The following is a 16,212-nucleotide window of genomic DNA, read 5'->3' as shown; positions in this document are numbered from 1 at the left end:
GTTCAGCAAGGAGTCTGCTTCTCCCTCTCCCTCTGGCCCTCCTCCCTGCTTGTGCCCTCTATCTCCGTCTCAAATAAGGAAATGAAATCTTTTTTAAAAAAGAAAACTGCAGGGACCTCTGGGTGGCTTAGTGGTTGAGCATCTGCCTTCGGCTCAGGGCATGATCCTGGAGTCCTGGGATCGAGTCCCATATTGGACTCCCTGCATGGAGCCTGCTTCTGCCTGTGTCTCTGCCTCTCTCTCTCTGTCTGTCTCTCATGAATAAATGAGTAAAATCTTTGGGAAAAAAAAGAAAACTGCAGCCAGCCAGAAAAGAGGTGGTCTCAGGCCCCTGGGATGGATGGAAGGCAGCAGGTGACCCCTTGACAGAGCAAGGGCAGAGGCTTCAATCTCTTGTCACAGTGAGATGCAAGGAGAGAACAAAGACAGGATTCGTTCCCAGAATGAACAAGCTCAGTCCTGTAATGGCTACTTCCTGCACAGACAAAGGCCAGTCACAACCCGTTAGCAGAGGAAACCGGTCGAGAGTTGTGAGTCACACGTGGGAATGAGCCCTTCCTAGAAAAGGAAGCTGGTTCTTTGTTGATCAGGGGTTTTAATTCCATTCTGGGTAACTGTTGTTCCTCAGCAGGTTCTCCAGGGGCCCCCAAAACAGAAGCAGGAAGCATTTTTAAGTTTTCCAGAATTGCTCTTTAAAAACTGAACGTAGCTTCCAGAAATAATTCCCATGCTGGCTTCTCAGGGTGACTATATCCTCAGGACCTTTGCACAATCTGTTCCCTCTGCCTGAGAGTCCTTCCTCCAGATTTGCACTGTCCAATAGGGTCGCTATTAACCACATGTACCTTTCAAATGTAAGTTATTAATATTAAATAGAATTTAAAACTCAGTCCCTCAGTCACACTAGCCACATTTCAAGTGTTCGTAACTACATGGGACTAGTGACTACCGTACTGGATAGCACAGTATGTAACATCTCCAGCATTCAGAAAGTTCCTCCAGGCAGCATCGCTTCAGTTCTTCATGTGACTGGCTCCTTCTTAAGCTCAGGCCCCTGTGCTACTGTCATCTTCCCAAAGAGGCCACTGTAGACCCAGGAACATAAAGGACATATGGTGACTCTTGACTCTGCCCCCTTATCCTACCTTTATCACTATCTGAAATTACCTTATTTGTTTCGTACTTTATTGCCTGTCCCAGCCGGGGAATATAAGCTCCATGAGAGCAAAGAGCTTGTCTGCCTCTTTTATTGCTGCATGTCCAACACCCAGAACAGCGTCTGGCACAAACAGAAGCTCAAGTCAATATTTGTTCAATAAATGAGTCTACTCCATCACTTCGGGCTCAGAGGACACCAGCCACTCAAGATAGCTGCAGCTTATCTGTCCATGGACTAAAACAATATCTAAGCATGGGTCCCATTTAGAGCTCCCATTCTACTGTGGGAGCACCCAGTAGAAGCAGGGTAGCTGAAACCCACCCTGGTCCTGATTTTCCTCCCGAAGCACCAGATGCCTTCCATCACCTCCATCAGTCAGTCAACAGGGCTGGACCCAGCTCTTGTACTGTCCTCCTCTGTTTTAGAAAAGATCAAAATACCCTCAAACAAACATACTAGACACCTTCCAACACATGATCACTTTTCCTCCACATGCATATACAAAAGTAAACGATAGGATGGGATCCTAAATTTAAGGACTTGTTGGTATTTTTTTAAAAGATTAGTTATTTATTTTAGTGGGGGGAGGAGCAGAAAGAGAGGGAGAGAATCTCAAGCAGACTCCACGCTAAGCATAGAGCCTGAAACAGGGATCGGCCTTATGACCCTGAGATCATGATCTGAGCCTAAACCAAGAATTAGACATTTAACCGACTGAGCCACCCAAGCACCCCAACCTGTTGGTATTTTAATACTCTGTGTACTCTATGAGTGCTTTCTGATGCCCTGTCTGGAATAGGAGAAGGAGGAGGGGGAAGTCTACTACAACTTTGTTTTATTATCACATTCAATTAAAATTTAAATGGCAAGAGTATTACATTCAGCAAAACATGATCGCCATGGTTAAACAGTAGAGGAGTATAAAGATATAAAATTGGAAAACATACCATGTGTCACGGTACTGAACTTTCATAACAAGCTGAGTACAGAAGTCACCCTAATCAGAGGAGCTGGACATATAAAAAGAACACACACAATGAAAGGAGAATAATAAGCAAATAGAAAGTAAAATTTGTTCAGAATCAAACAAAGAAGAATTCCCCATAATCAAGGAAGTTGGGGGGCTGGAAGCAAACAGCTTGTCTTCTTGCCAAGGAAGAGAGGGCAACTTTAAGAAGCTTCAGCAGTGTACCGTCTAATTCCTACTAAAGAAACAAATCTGACTTTAAGCTGATCTCCTTTTAAAGGTGCACATGGCAGTTATTTGCTAGAACTCTAACTGCTCTCTTAGTGGCATTACTTAATAAATGCACCAACCTCACTTGGTAGGCTGTAGGTGTAGGAGCATTGCAGGACAGTGTAGGAGCACTGCAGGACAGTGTAGGAGCACTGCAGAACAATGAGTTTTTGAGAGAATTGGCAAGATCACTCACACTCAGCCCCAGGGTCCCTTCTAAATCCCAGTTTTCTCTCTTAGATCTTTGAGCTCTCTGCATAGCACAAGATTATAAGCATTCTGATGGCAAGGACTCTACAATACCCAGCATGGTGTATTCCAGAGAGTAGAAGTCCATTAAATGTTTTCTGAATCAACAAATGACTTATAGGCTTTTCCTCATGTTGATTATAATTTCAGAGGTTTCTGTCCATATTTGGGATAGGAGGACCATTAAACACAAATACATAACTTTATACAATAAAAATATAGTAGCTATTTCTCATAAGACAGGTTAGGCAGTAGGATATTCAGATAAACCCTCTGGCTGTAAACAACTCTGTAGAAATCCCCTTAGAAAAGCAATGAGGAGTTGAAAAGATGGTGCAGCCCTGTCAGGCCAATTTTGGAAGAAGCTTGAACCAAAGAGGTTAGAGGATTATTTGAGTGCGAACATTGCTTTTGCCTTAAAGACACTGGAGGGGTACAGGTGACAAAAGGCCAGGTGCAGAGCAATTCAATGTAAATAATTACAATTATTTACAATGTAAATAATTACCTTTTCCTGCATTAAGCTGGGCTCCGGAGGGCTATAGGCTGAGGATTAGGATGAACCAGAACAAATCTGCAGCTCCTATACCTTCCCAACCCCACAGGCCCAGAAAGAAGGTTGCTCTGTACCTAAGCAGAGCAGGAGAAGGAAATATAAAGGAGATAAAATATTCTTGAGAAGATGTGACCAAGACCCACCCTCATGCACATTTCGGACCAAGAATGTACAATGGAAATGGGCAATGAATCTGGTTTAAAATGGTCCTCAAGTTGTGCCCCTAAAAGGCGGCCAGAAGGAGGAAAGTACATTTATTCCAAGCCTCAAGGAATCTCTACAAATAATTTTTTAAGGGCAATACCCAATAAAACAGTTAAAGATAATGAGATACATAGGGAATAAGGCAACATGGGGGAGAACCATTATAAACAACTGAGTGCAGAAAGACACCTGGACAGTTTCAGATACAGATTTATTAAGTTTATATACGCTTAACACATGAAGAAAGGAAATGTCAAGTTTGCAAATGTCTGCAGGAGAGGAAAACAAATGTAAAAAATGACCTAGAAGATCTGAAAGAGAATCAAGTTGAATGTCTAGAAAGGAAAAATTCAGTAACAAATAAAAATCCCAGCAGAAGTGGCTGGCAGCAGGATAAAAGCAATAGAAAAGACAATTCGAAACCAGAGGTTAGATCAGAGGAAATCGTCCAGAATACAACACAGAAGGCAAAAGTGTGGAAAGCACAGGAAAGTAGATTTACAACATGGAGGACATAGTAAAAAGGTCCAATGTACATTTTGCTGAGAGGGTCTCTGAAGAGAAGGGAAGTTAGCACAGGACTGAGATAATATTGAGGAGAAGAGCTGAGGATTTTCCAGAACTACTGACAAGATAAGCTGAGGATTTTCCAGAACTACTGAAAGATACCGTGGATTCAAAAGATCCAAGGAAGCCCAAACAGAATAAATATAAAGGAATGCACACCTAGACACATCCCAGTGACCAAAAGCAAGAGTAAAATCTTAAAGGAATAATATAGATTGTTTTAAAACAAAGGATAAGGCTGAGAAATGACTCCTCAACATCAAAAATGGAAGCCAAAAGACAGCTGAATCAGATCTTTAATATGCTGAAACAAAATAATAACCAACCTAGAATTTCATACACTCTTGTGCAGAGATGAATAATAGCCCCCAAAGATAGCCAGGTCATCATTCCTGGAACCTGTGATGTGCCCTTATACGGCGAAAAAGTCTTTGTAGAATGGTTACATGAAGGATCTCCAGATGGGTAGATTATCCTGCATTACACGGGTGGACGAACACACAGCTTTATTATAATAGAGAGAGGCGGGCAGCCTGGGTGGCTCAGTGGTTTAGCACCGCCTTCAGCCCAGGGTGTGATCCTGGAGACCCGGGATCGAGTCCCACGTCGGGCTCCCTGCATGGAGCCTGCTTCTCCCTCTGCCTGTGTCTCTGCCTCTCTCTCTCTCTGTGTCTCTCATGAATAAATAAATAAAATCTTAAAAAAAAGAGAGAGGCAGGGGGATCTGACACAGAGAAGAAGGTGATATGAGAGATGATGATGGAAATGTCAAGTTGTTACAATGCTGGCTTCGAAGATGGAGGAAGGAGTCGCGAACCAAGGTAGGCAAAGCTCTGGAAGCTGGGAAGGGCAAGGAAATCCCTCTGCCCTGGAGCCTTGGAGGGAGCCGAGCTCTGCTGACACGGGGACAGTAGCCCAGGGAAACGAATTTCAAGCTTCTGGCCTCCTGGGCCGTGTGAGAATAAATGTGTGTTGTTCTAAGTCACCAAGTTGGTTGCAGCAGCCACAGGAAACAAACACGATTACCCGAACTATCCTCCACAGTGAAGACATTGTCAGGATTTCTTGGGCAGACAAAACCTGAGAAAGTCCACTACTGCCAAAGGGAACTCTACAGGTTGCATGGCAGGCAGAAGGGAAGTGATCCCAGATAGAGGGCCAGCAACACAAAAGGGAAGGCAGAGCAGAGAGCAGTGATGGATGCACCAGCTAAATCACCATGAATGTGCCTGGGCAGGACAAGATATTTCATGGTGTGCTTTAATGTAGACAGAATGAAAACACACGGCAATGAGAAAAAATACGGTCGGATGTTTTTAGAGTATTCCAAAGACCTGGTATTACCCAAAGGGAAATGAAAGTTTTGGTAAACCTCAAGTATGAATACCGTTGTTTTATTTTTTATTTTTTTAATACTGTTAAGTTTTTTTTTAAGATTTTTTAAAAAGATTTTATTTATTCGTGAGAGACATACAGAGAGAGAGAGGGGCAGAGACACAGGCAGAGGGAGAAGCAGGCTCCATGCAAGGAGCCCGATGCGGGACTCGATCCCAGGACTCCAGGAACATACCCTGGGCTGCAGGTGGTGCTAAACCGCTGCGCCACCGGGGCTGCCCACTGTTAAGTTTTAGAATAGAGTGTGTGACTTTCCTAGTAGAGGGTGATAGAGGTACGAAAGCTCAAGACAAAAGAAAGGAAGTTACCATAAAAGTGTAAGTGAGGAAGGAGGCTGGGAGGGTTCGGGGGTGGGGGAGGTCAGGGACATTTAGACGTCTCTGGGAGACAGTAGGCATCCCATTTACTGACCCAGGACAGTTACATAAGTGTTTGCCTGATTTGTTAAATTCTGCATACGTGCTTTCAAAATTTTGGGGTGTGTGTGCCATATTTTACAGTTGAAAATGATTGAAAAAACATCAACAATCACATACTTATCTCATTCAACTATACTCCACGTCCAGACTTTTTTATTTCAGCTCAGTGTTCAGCAAATCAAAAACCCATAAATGAGTTCTCCAGAAACCATTTCATCCAGCCTTCTGTCTAGAGCCGAGTAAATGCTTACTATACCCAGTTTACAGACGATGCAACTAAAGCCTAATGAAATGGATTGATTTATCCAAGGCCAGGTGATTTTATCCAGAGAGTTAATTGGGAATTACTTTTATTTCTACTTTTCAAAAAAAAAAAAAAAAGTAAATTCCATTTTTAACTGACCTCTCCCCATTCACCCACTCTATATGTCACAAACTCATCTGAAAGATGTCCCAGTGCTATATCTGTTGCTCTGTGATAGCACCAGAACTGAGTCTGCATACCCAGGACTCTTTAACTATTCCATGTATTTCAGAAAGAGATGCTAGTGGCCAGAAAAGTGTGAGTGCCTGTGATTACAGGGCTTTTGCAAGTCTCTCCCTTAATATCGATGCAATGATACAATTCAGATGGTGCAAGAGCAGGGTTTATTTTTGATTTTTTTTTATTTATTTATGATAGTCACACACACAGAGAGAGAGATTGAGAGAGAGAGAGAGGCAGAGACATAGGCAGAGGGAGAAGCAGGCTCCATGCACCAGGAGCCCGATGTGGGATTCGATCCTGAGTCTCCAGGATCGCGCCCTGGGCCAAAGGCAGGCGCCAAACCGCTGTGCCACCCAGGGATCCCAAGAGCAGGGTTTTTTTTTTTTTTTTTTTTTTTTTTTTTTAAGAGCAGGGTTTAAAAAAAAAACAGGACACATAATCAAGCCTGGACTTGAGGGTGGCTTCCCAATGAGATGCTCACCCTACACAATGCTGCTAAAACCACAGGTCATGCATCACACCTTGGGAAACAACACCAGACCACAGGGAGCTTCCACTGCCCCAGACCAAGGAACTCAAAAGGAAGCATCACTCAGCCTGGTGCGCTGGGCAGGGACAATGGAGAAGCAGAGGCACAACTGCAGCAGCAGCCTAAGAAGAAAATCTACACAGAATTTTTAAGAAACCAGCTTCATCTCACTATACAAAAATATTTAAACAGTAACTTCATTTACTGCTAATTCTCTATACAGTCGTCTAACAGATTAAAACAACTACCATAAAGCACAAGATTTTCAACGCTAGTCATGAAAACATGGGAGCTGTATGTTTGCCTCAGGGAAATGTCTACTCTTCCCAGATGCCTCTCACTCTCAACTTCTGCTATGCAAACACCATCACTGCCTATTGCAGTGTCCTCTTAAATGACAGCGCTGTCTTAGTGGATGTCAGCAAGTAAGTGGTGAAATTAAAAGTTGCATAGGCAAGTCCCAGCCAGCACATTGGGAACCATGGGTTTCAAAAAGTGTGGCCATTTTCTCTCAAATGGTTCAGGTCATGGAGAGCCTCAGTGGGTTCATTTTAGAGCATTTAGAGAACCACTGTTGTGACCACAGAATGGAGTCTTCAAAAGCTCCTTATTTCTCAAACCGCCTTGCAGGGAAAGAATCCAGAAGATGCAAAGAGATGTTCCAGTGAGATGAAGAGTGGGGGAAACAGAGAAGAGAAAGGATAAAATACGAGATAGGCTCTGATATAAAATAAATGTCTAGGGACGCCTGGGTGGCTCAGCGGTTTAGCGCCGCCTTTGGCCCAGGGTGTAATCCTGGAAACCCAGGATAGAGTCCTATGTCTGGCTCCCTGCATGGAGCCTGCCTCTCCCTCTGCCTGTGTCTGTGCCTCTCTCTCTCTGTGTCTCTCATGAATAAATAAATAAAATCTTAAAAAAAAAAAAACTCAGTGGAGGGGCACCTGGATGGCTCAGTCAGTTAAGCATCTGCCTTTGGCTCAGGTCATGATCCTGGAATTCTGGAATTGAGCCCCAAGTTGGGCTCCCTGCTCAGGGGGAGTCTGCTTCTCTCTCTGCCACTCCCTGCCCCCCCCTTATGTTCTCTCTCCCTCTCTCTCTCAAATAAATAAATAAAATCTTTTTAAAAAATTTTTTAAAAAACAACAAAACTCAGTGGAAAACTGTACCAACCCCTCCCTTGTTTTTGTTTGCAAAGCTCTCTCTCTGCAGGCAAAAAGGAAACCATCCCCTACATCACTCCAGTCTCATCAGGTCAACCCCATTTCACAGACAGGAAAACTCTGACAGGCCTGCAGATCCGTAGGGGAGGCAGGATTCCAAGGGTCCTGTTTCTAAATTACCAGACCACGGACAACCATCTTGACCAAAACACTGGTATCTCCCTAGACAACCCTGACATCCTTCCTCCATGCTCCCTCCACCAACACCATACCATACAGGGTGTATTTCTTGGCTCTTTTTCATATTATGACTCCAGAGCAATAATGGAGAATAATGGAGACCAATTAAGCAGGTACACCAATGTCAGCAGCATGCCACTCCTACTCAATCCCAGCTAATTAAGAATCTCTGCCACTTGGTAGGGAGCACATTTATCACTACAGGACATGCAGATCCACCCTGCCAAGGAAAACAGAAAAGTCTAGGGCTTCACAGACATCAGGCAACGCCTATCAGCTAAGAGGTTGGGCAAGCATGAATTGAATGTGGTGATAATTACTTCCATGCACTCATACAGAATTCATGCTTATGAGAGGGCTCTTCCCCATGTACTCTTCCTTCTCTGTTTCTCCAGCCTTGGTAAGCTGTCCCACGGAGAGAAGAGAAAATGTGACAGCTCTGAAGGAAGAGACCTTAGCTGATCAGTCCAACCCTCTTGTTTCCCAGAATGAAAAGCCCCTGAGAGGGAAGCTTCTCACCACAGACACAACTTGGTGACAGCAGTGCCAGGACCAGAATCAGACTTATGGGGCCAGGCAATTTCCCTAATACAACTATAGCTTCCACACTGCATGCTGATCTGGGTCGGTAGTTGCTTTGTGATTTCTTTTTTCGTATTTGTGCCACTGAAGTGAGCATTCTTTGTGTTTTCTCAAAAAAAATTTTATATACAAAAATATGGATAAATATAGCAAGTTGTCATATTCCTACCATCCAGAATTAACCAAGGTTAACATAGCCTCAATTTTAACACTGAAGATAAACATCCCACCCTCCTCCCTCCCATTCTGTCCAGGGGCAATATGTATGTGTATATTTTTAAGCCATATTCTCATACTACACATCTGTAAATCATAGTATATTAACACAAATTTATCAACCTTTTCACTTCTGAGTTGTTGGGGTTTTATAGAGGGATGTCTTTTCTAAAAAAATTATTTTAACCCCCAGGGAATATTATAACAATATTCCCCTGGATTATCTTCTAACAGTGTCAAAGTTTTGATTTTCACATTTAGGGCTAGCTGAAATTTATCTTTATGTGTGCTATGAGATAGTATCTAATATTTTTTTATAGAAAACAAGTTGTCTTGGCATGAGTCATCGAAGAGTTCAGCCTTTCACACTGGTTTATAATACATGGTTACCCATGCCAAAAGTTCATAGGGATTCTTAGGTCTGTTTCTCTGCTCTCTAATCTGTTTTATTGCTCTCTTTGTTCTTAAAAAAAAAAAAAAAATGTGGGCAGCCCGGCTGGTTCAGTGGTTTAGCGCTGCCCTCAGCCCAGAGTGTGATCCTGGAGACCAAGAATCGAGTCCCACATTGGGCTCCCTGCATGGAGCCTGCTTCTTCCTCTGCCTGTGTCTCTGCCTCTCTCTCTCTCTCTCTCTCTCTCTCTCTCTGTGTGTGTGTCTCTCATGAATAAATAAAATCTTTAAAAAAAATGTTTCCAGAAGTATCACACCGATTTATGTACCTTACTCTTTCAAATGAATTTCAGAATTGCTTTGTATAGTTCTAAGAGAAATCCTGTTGGAATGTTGATCAGAATTGTCTTAAATGAGATGCTTTTATGCTAATAAGTTGTCCCATCTATGAACATATCATTGACCATTTATTATATACTCTGATAATATTTTATGATTTTCTTTATCAAAGCCTTATCTATGTTTTATTTCATTTATTCCTAGGTACAATAAAGTTTAGTTGCTATTATGAACAATATCTTTTTTCCTATAGGTTACTGTTGTTATACAGAAATGCTACTGTTTTTCTTATGTTGATACTGTACTCTGCAATTATGCTTACCTCTTTTATTAAACATAATACTTTTGAAAAGTCTTGAATTTTGAAGGTACACAATTATATAATTTTCACATAACAATAACTTTGCTATTTTCCATCTTCATGCTTCATTTATTTTTCTTATCTTATTGCATTGCCTAGATCCACCAGGACAACATCGAACAGCAGTGGTGATATCTAGTATCTTTACTTTTACTTCTGACTCTAATTGGGAATGCTTCTAATTTTTCCCTAGTATGCATGATATTGGCCACAGAATGGCAGTTGCCTTTTTTCATGTTCTCAGATGACATCTTTCCAACTAGTAGGTTCTTGGGGCACCTGGTGGCTTAGTCAGTTAAACATCTGCCTTCAGTTCAGGCCATGATCTTAGGGTCCTGGGATCCAGCCCCACATCAGGCTCCTTGCTCAGGGAGGAGTCTGTTTCTCCCTCTCGTTCTGCTCCTCCACCTGCTCATGCTCTCTCTCTCTCTCTCTGTCAAATAAATAAAATCTTTTAAAAAATTCCAACTAGTAAGCTCCTTTAGAGCCAGGCCTAAATCTAAATCTCATACTCCTTTCTATCCACCATAGTACAGTGTTTGTCACACAGTAAGTGCACAATAAATGTTTGCTTATTGCTTTCATGTTTCTAAATTCTACTACTCAGTGTTTCTTTTGACACTTCCTGTTTCTCTGACCCCAGCAAATGTGGTAGAAGCTGCAACAACATTTGGCTAGACAGTTCTAAAATGAGTGTTCTTCAAGTCTGCATGTGTGTGTACATAACTTTACAGAGATGATGGCTCACGTAGTGAGGTCCTGAGAGTTCATGAAGAAAACAAAGGACTCTGGTTTTTAAAAACTGAATTCTGTCAGGAATTTGGGATTTGACTACCCTCTGAAAACTATTTATCCTCTCCCTCCTTATTCATCCCATGTGAACAAGGATTTTTTTGGAGATTAACTGGCCCCTGAATGGTTCACTGACTTTTCCGGAAACAAAAGGCCTGATTCCTTTGTGCAGAACAACTCCAGGGGCAGGAGGGGGTTGTTCATACATTTCAGTTGGAGTGATGCCACACACCTTCTGGCTTCTCAGCAAGAATGCAGTTCCTGGGAACATGGCCAGCAGAGCCCTCCTTAGCTGTACACACAAATCCACCAGGAACCACATTCAGTCCTGATGAGAAAATGCTGGTGGTGAGGAAGAGAGAAACAGAACTGCAGGCCATCCTTCCTTCTTGTGCTCAAGTGCCTGTTCCCTTTGAAGCTGACAGAGCCATCAGCTGTACTCCTGAGTCATTTGTCCCAACTCTTAGCTCCCCTGCCTGCAGTACACGGAGGAATGCAAACGTCAGGGGATGAGATGACGGTGGCCCCAACCCAGGCCTCTCCAGCCTTGTCTTAGCAAACTGCTAGAAAGAGGGAAAACTGGGTGCTGCACATCTGGGGTAAAATCAAAATGGCTGAAGGTGGCGACCCCCTCCTCAGCAGCAAGAAGTGCAAGTCCGGAGCGGGCATGAGCAATGGAGAGAAGACTGTGCTCCCCTCGAAGCAGGGGACTGAGTTCAAGTCTCAGCCCTGCCACTTACTTATCATCACAGGCCACCTTTCAATCTCTAGGTACTTCATTTGCAAGGCATCATGGCCTCAAGTACTGTCGCACCTGGGACCATGGCCACCTTTCAATCTCTAGGTACCTCACCTGCAAGGCACCATGGCCTCAAGTACTGTCGCAGCAGGGACCGTGGAGAAGGGACAGTCTGCTTAGTCTCTGAAATGCCCCAAGCCCCTGAAGGAAGTTTGCATGAAGGATTGACACTGAAAATCCCTGAATAGATCATGTGAAGGACCAGGGCAAGCTGAGAAGACGGGGGACAAGATGTTAGCTAGGCTCTGCCAGGGAGACCCCCAAAGGCTTCCCTCAGAGTGTCAGTAAAATGCCTTGATGACTTAGCAGCCTCTCAGGATACAACCAGCCCACTGTGGACCAAAGCAAAAATGAGAGAGGCTGAACCGAATGGCTGGACTGGCTGCCTCTGGCCCATCTTCACCTCCTCCCCCCTGTGACCCCTGCATCCATGCAAGGCCTCAACCTTCAGAGTCTGTCTACACTATGAATGGCAAAGGCAAATCCATCCAGTCTGCACTCTCCCCATTGCCAATGCCCCACCGGCATTCTGCCGGAATTACTTCCATTTCCCACGCATCACTCCCAGCCCACACACCACACACACACACACACACACACACACACACACACACATACACACACACACACACACCAAGGCTAAGAATATATAAATAATTATTCCACGTGCACACAACTATCAAGTGATTATAAGAGTTGACTTTAAAAGCCTGGTATTTCACTGCAATTTTAAGAGTCAACAGAGAGCTATCCCTCTATATCTTACATCCAGCCCAAGTCCAGTGCATCCCCCCTGATGCCTCCTCTGAGTGATCCAGGCCTTCATAGCCCTTGTTTCCAGAAACATCCACGGTACACCGCCTGGCCCCGAAGCATCTGTGCCCTATTGCTCTCTGGTGGCTTCTTGCATGCTGCTCTTTGTCTCCATAGCCGGACTGGGAGCTGTCTGAGGACAGGACCTGTCGTCCAAGCCTTCCCCAGGGGGCTTACTGACTTCACTGGTGTGGTGGAAAATGAAAAGCATGCTGGATGCTGTTTATGTTTTTCACAGTTTTAACTTGCATTTGGGCTGAAAAGTTCCCACGTTCTTTTGCTCAGCAAAACATAACAGTCTCCTTTTGGCATTGATTCAATCTCAGGAAATGCCTTTTTGTCACAGAACTACTAAGCCAACTGCTACCTATTGTTTTCTCATTGAAGGGAAAAAAGAGTTAACACCACTTTATCCACTTACTCATAAGAGAAAGTTTCATTTCTCTACTTCAAACGCTGTGTGACTATTATAGGTTGCATTTTAATAGAGCAAGCCAATAAATAAAAACATGTGACATAATGGCTTAGAGTTTAAACATAGTCAACTTAAAAATAAGTTTTATTACTACACTTGAAATTTTTTTTCTCTCCTTTTAGTCTATTTAGAAACCAGCAAGGGAGACCCAGGCTGAAAGTCAAGGTTAGCCCTGGGTCTACCACTTATGACCTTAGGCAAATCCTTTGACCCCAGAGGTAGTTTTCCTATCCATAAAATGAGAATTAAAAGTGCCTTCAAAAAAAAAAAAAAGTACCTTCATGGGGTGCCTGGGTGACTTAGCATCTGCCTTCAGCTCAGGTCATGATCCCAGGGTCCTGGGATCAAGCCCCATGTCAGGCTATCTGCTCAGCAGGGAACCTGCTTCTCTCTCTCTCCCTCTGCCCCTGCTCTCTCTCGCTCACTCCCTCTTGCTCTCTCTCTCATGCACACACACTCTCTCTCTAATAAATAGATAACATCTTTTTTTAAAAAGTGCCTTCCTATGAGCTAGAGAGAGGTGATGGAAGACACCACCAAGACACCAAATGGGAAGAGCTCAGCATAGGACAGAGCCCTGAATATAGGGGGCACCTGGAATGGTAGGTTTCTGAGTCCAGAGGGCAAGGAGGGATGTGAACGCACCTGCCTCTGCACAGCTGATCAGCTGGTCTAGCGGGTGCATATTATATATGGCAGACTCAGACATCTTATGTAACCATATTACCTTATCAGAACCAGGACCCAACAGCACGGTATGATGAACTAGTCTACAGATCTTAATCAGACATCATCAGCTGTTACATACACTCTCATTTAAGTTTACAAATGACTATAATGGTGCAGAGAATAAAGCACTGGCATAGAATTATTTACAACTGTAATGAAATCAGTATATGATTTTGATAGGCAGTTCCTGAGCAGGCAAAGGTTGCTTCATTACATTGTTTTTTTGTGATTGTGTCCACTGTGATGGGATGACATTTATAGCATCTTACTCCCGAGGTGAAGAGGCTTCCTTGATCCTCATTCCCACAACAGTTCTATAAAAATAACAGAGAAAGGGTTGTTGTTTTCTCTTTCAGAGGAACAGCCAACGCCCATTGCGGGCCTCTCCACGGTCCTGGTCTGTGGTCAGCACTTGTCCTGCCCTGATCTAGGGAAGCAAGATCACTGGATTCCCTCATCCTTTTTAGGATTTCATTTTTAAGTAATCTCTACACCCAATGTGGGGCTTGAACTCACAACCTCGAGATCAAGAGTCACATGCTCCACAGACTGAGCCAGCCAGGAGCTCCTGGATTCCCTCTGCCTTAAGGGCATCTCCAGGTGGAATTCGGGGCGGGCCTTGAAATGCTCCGGGTCCACTGAGCAATGGTGCCATCTGGTGTCCACACAAAGAACTAAGAAAGTCAGTGATCGTGGGTAGTCCTGTTTCTGGGCCTTTCCTTACTGAGTCACCTTTTACATCTATTCCAAGAGGCTCTACTTAAGGTACATTTGTATCGAATATTCTAATCATGAATGTTTTGTACTAAGACGACTGTGTGGTTGATTAAATACGGCCACAAATTCTTTGAAGCCCCTCCCATTAAGAGATGGAGCCTATTCCCCTATCTCTTGAATCTGGGCTGAGTCAGTGACTTGTTTTGGAACAGCAAACACAGGAAATGATGCTGCATAATTTCCAAGCCTTCACGTCAAGAGGTCTCAGAGTTTCCCTCCTCACCCTCTCAGAACACTGCTGCCTTTCAAACAAGCCCGGGCTAGCCTCCTTGAGGATGGAACTCCATGTGGAGGGAGGAAGAAAGGACCAGCTGTGTCAGCCATTTCTGCTGAGGCCCTAGGCAAGTGAGTGAGGGCATCCAGGACCGGGCAGCCAAAGTCGAAAGACTGCCAGAGACAGCAATGAGTGAGCCCAGGGAAGACCAGCTAACGCCAACACAAAGGCTAGCCCACAGAATCACAAGCTCTTGTAAGCCACTAAATTCTGGGTGGCTTGTAACAGTGGTATGTAACCAACGCACACTCCCAAATGTATACAACTTTAAAAATCTGTATTCCATGGGGATCCCTGGGTGGCTCAGCAGTCTAGCACCTGCCCTTGGCCCAGGGCATGATCTTGGAGTCCCAGGATCAAGTCCCACATTGGGCTCCCTGCATGGACCCTGCTTCTCCCTCTGCCTGTGTCTCTGTCTCTCTCTCTCTCTCTCTCTCTGTGTGTGTGTCTCTCATGAATGAATGAATGAAGGAATGAAGGAATAAATAAATAAATAAATAAATAAATAAATAAATAAATAAATAAATAAATAAATAAAATCTTTTTTTTAAAAAATCTGTATTCCAGGGGCACCTGGCTGGCTTAGCTGGTGGAACATGCAACTTTTGATCTCGGGGTTATAAGTTCAAACCCCACGCTGGATATAGAGATTACTTAAAAGTAAAATCTTTAAAAAAAAATTTAAAAATCTGTATTCTGGCCTCTAAGTGTAAGGCTTATTATTCCTATTTTAAACTGGGGGTGGGGGCAGCATACATCAATATTTCCATATGGTGAATCTTGACCACTACACACTGAGAGGTCACAGCTATTGGAGAAGACGCATGTGTAAATACGTCATGACAAAGAGTAGTTAGTATGTGTTAGGATAGAACAGAGGCATGACCACCTGTGTGTTGGGGCAAGGAGGGGCACTATATTAGTGATGGACCCAACCGGGAGAAAAGAAAACAATCCAAGTATTTAAAATGAAAAGAATTTAATCCAGGGTATTTGTAATATAGGTGAGAAGGCAAACAAAAGATGGTAGGGGCAGGGAGGGGGTGGGTAGAGCCCTGGAAGAGGGTCAGCTACCGCCAAAGACACCACCAGCCACAGAGAAGGAGGGGCAGAAATACCCCGGCATTTCCCTTCCTCCCCCTGCAATCTCCCACAGTGCATTGGTCAGGCCCAAGAGGAGCCTAGGAGGAAGCTGGGAACCCTGGGAACCCTGGGAACAGGCAGGAAAGGATGGCAGCTAACAAGATTGGGATCTAGCAGGGGGCATTGTTGGCTGTTTCATGATACCCATGCATTTCTCTACCATAGCCTCCTTCCTCCTGCCCCACCCCAGAGCGAGATCAAGGTCCCATAAGGAGGATCCCAACTTTTTTTTTTTTAAGTAGGCTCCATACCCACGTGGGACTTGAACTCACAACTCCGAGATCAAGAGTTGCGCGCTCTACCGACTGAGCCAGCCAGGC

The sequence above is a fragment of the Canis lupus genome, chromosome 28, assembly GCF_011100685.1.
Source record: "Canis lupus familiaris isolate Mischka breed German Shepherd chromosome 28, alternate assembly UU_Cfam_GSD_1.0, whole genome shotgun sequence".
Classification (NCBI taxonomy): domain Eukaryota; kingdom Metazoa; phylum Chordata; class Mammalia; order Carnivora; family Canidae; genus Canis; species Canis lupus.
The sequence above is the reverse complement of the archived record's forward strand: the minus strand, read 5'-3'. Positions refer to the sequence as shown.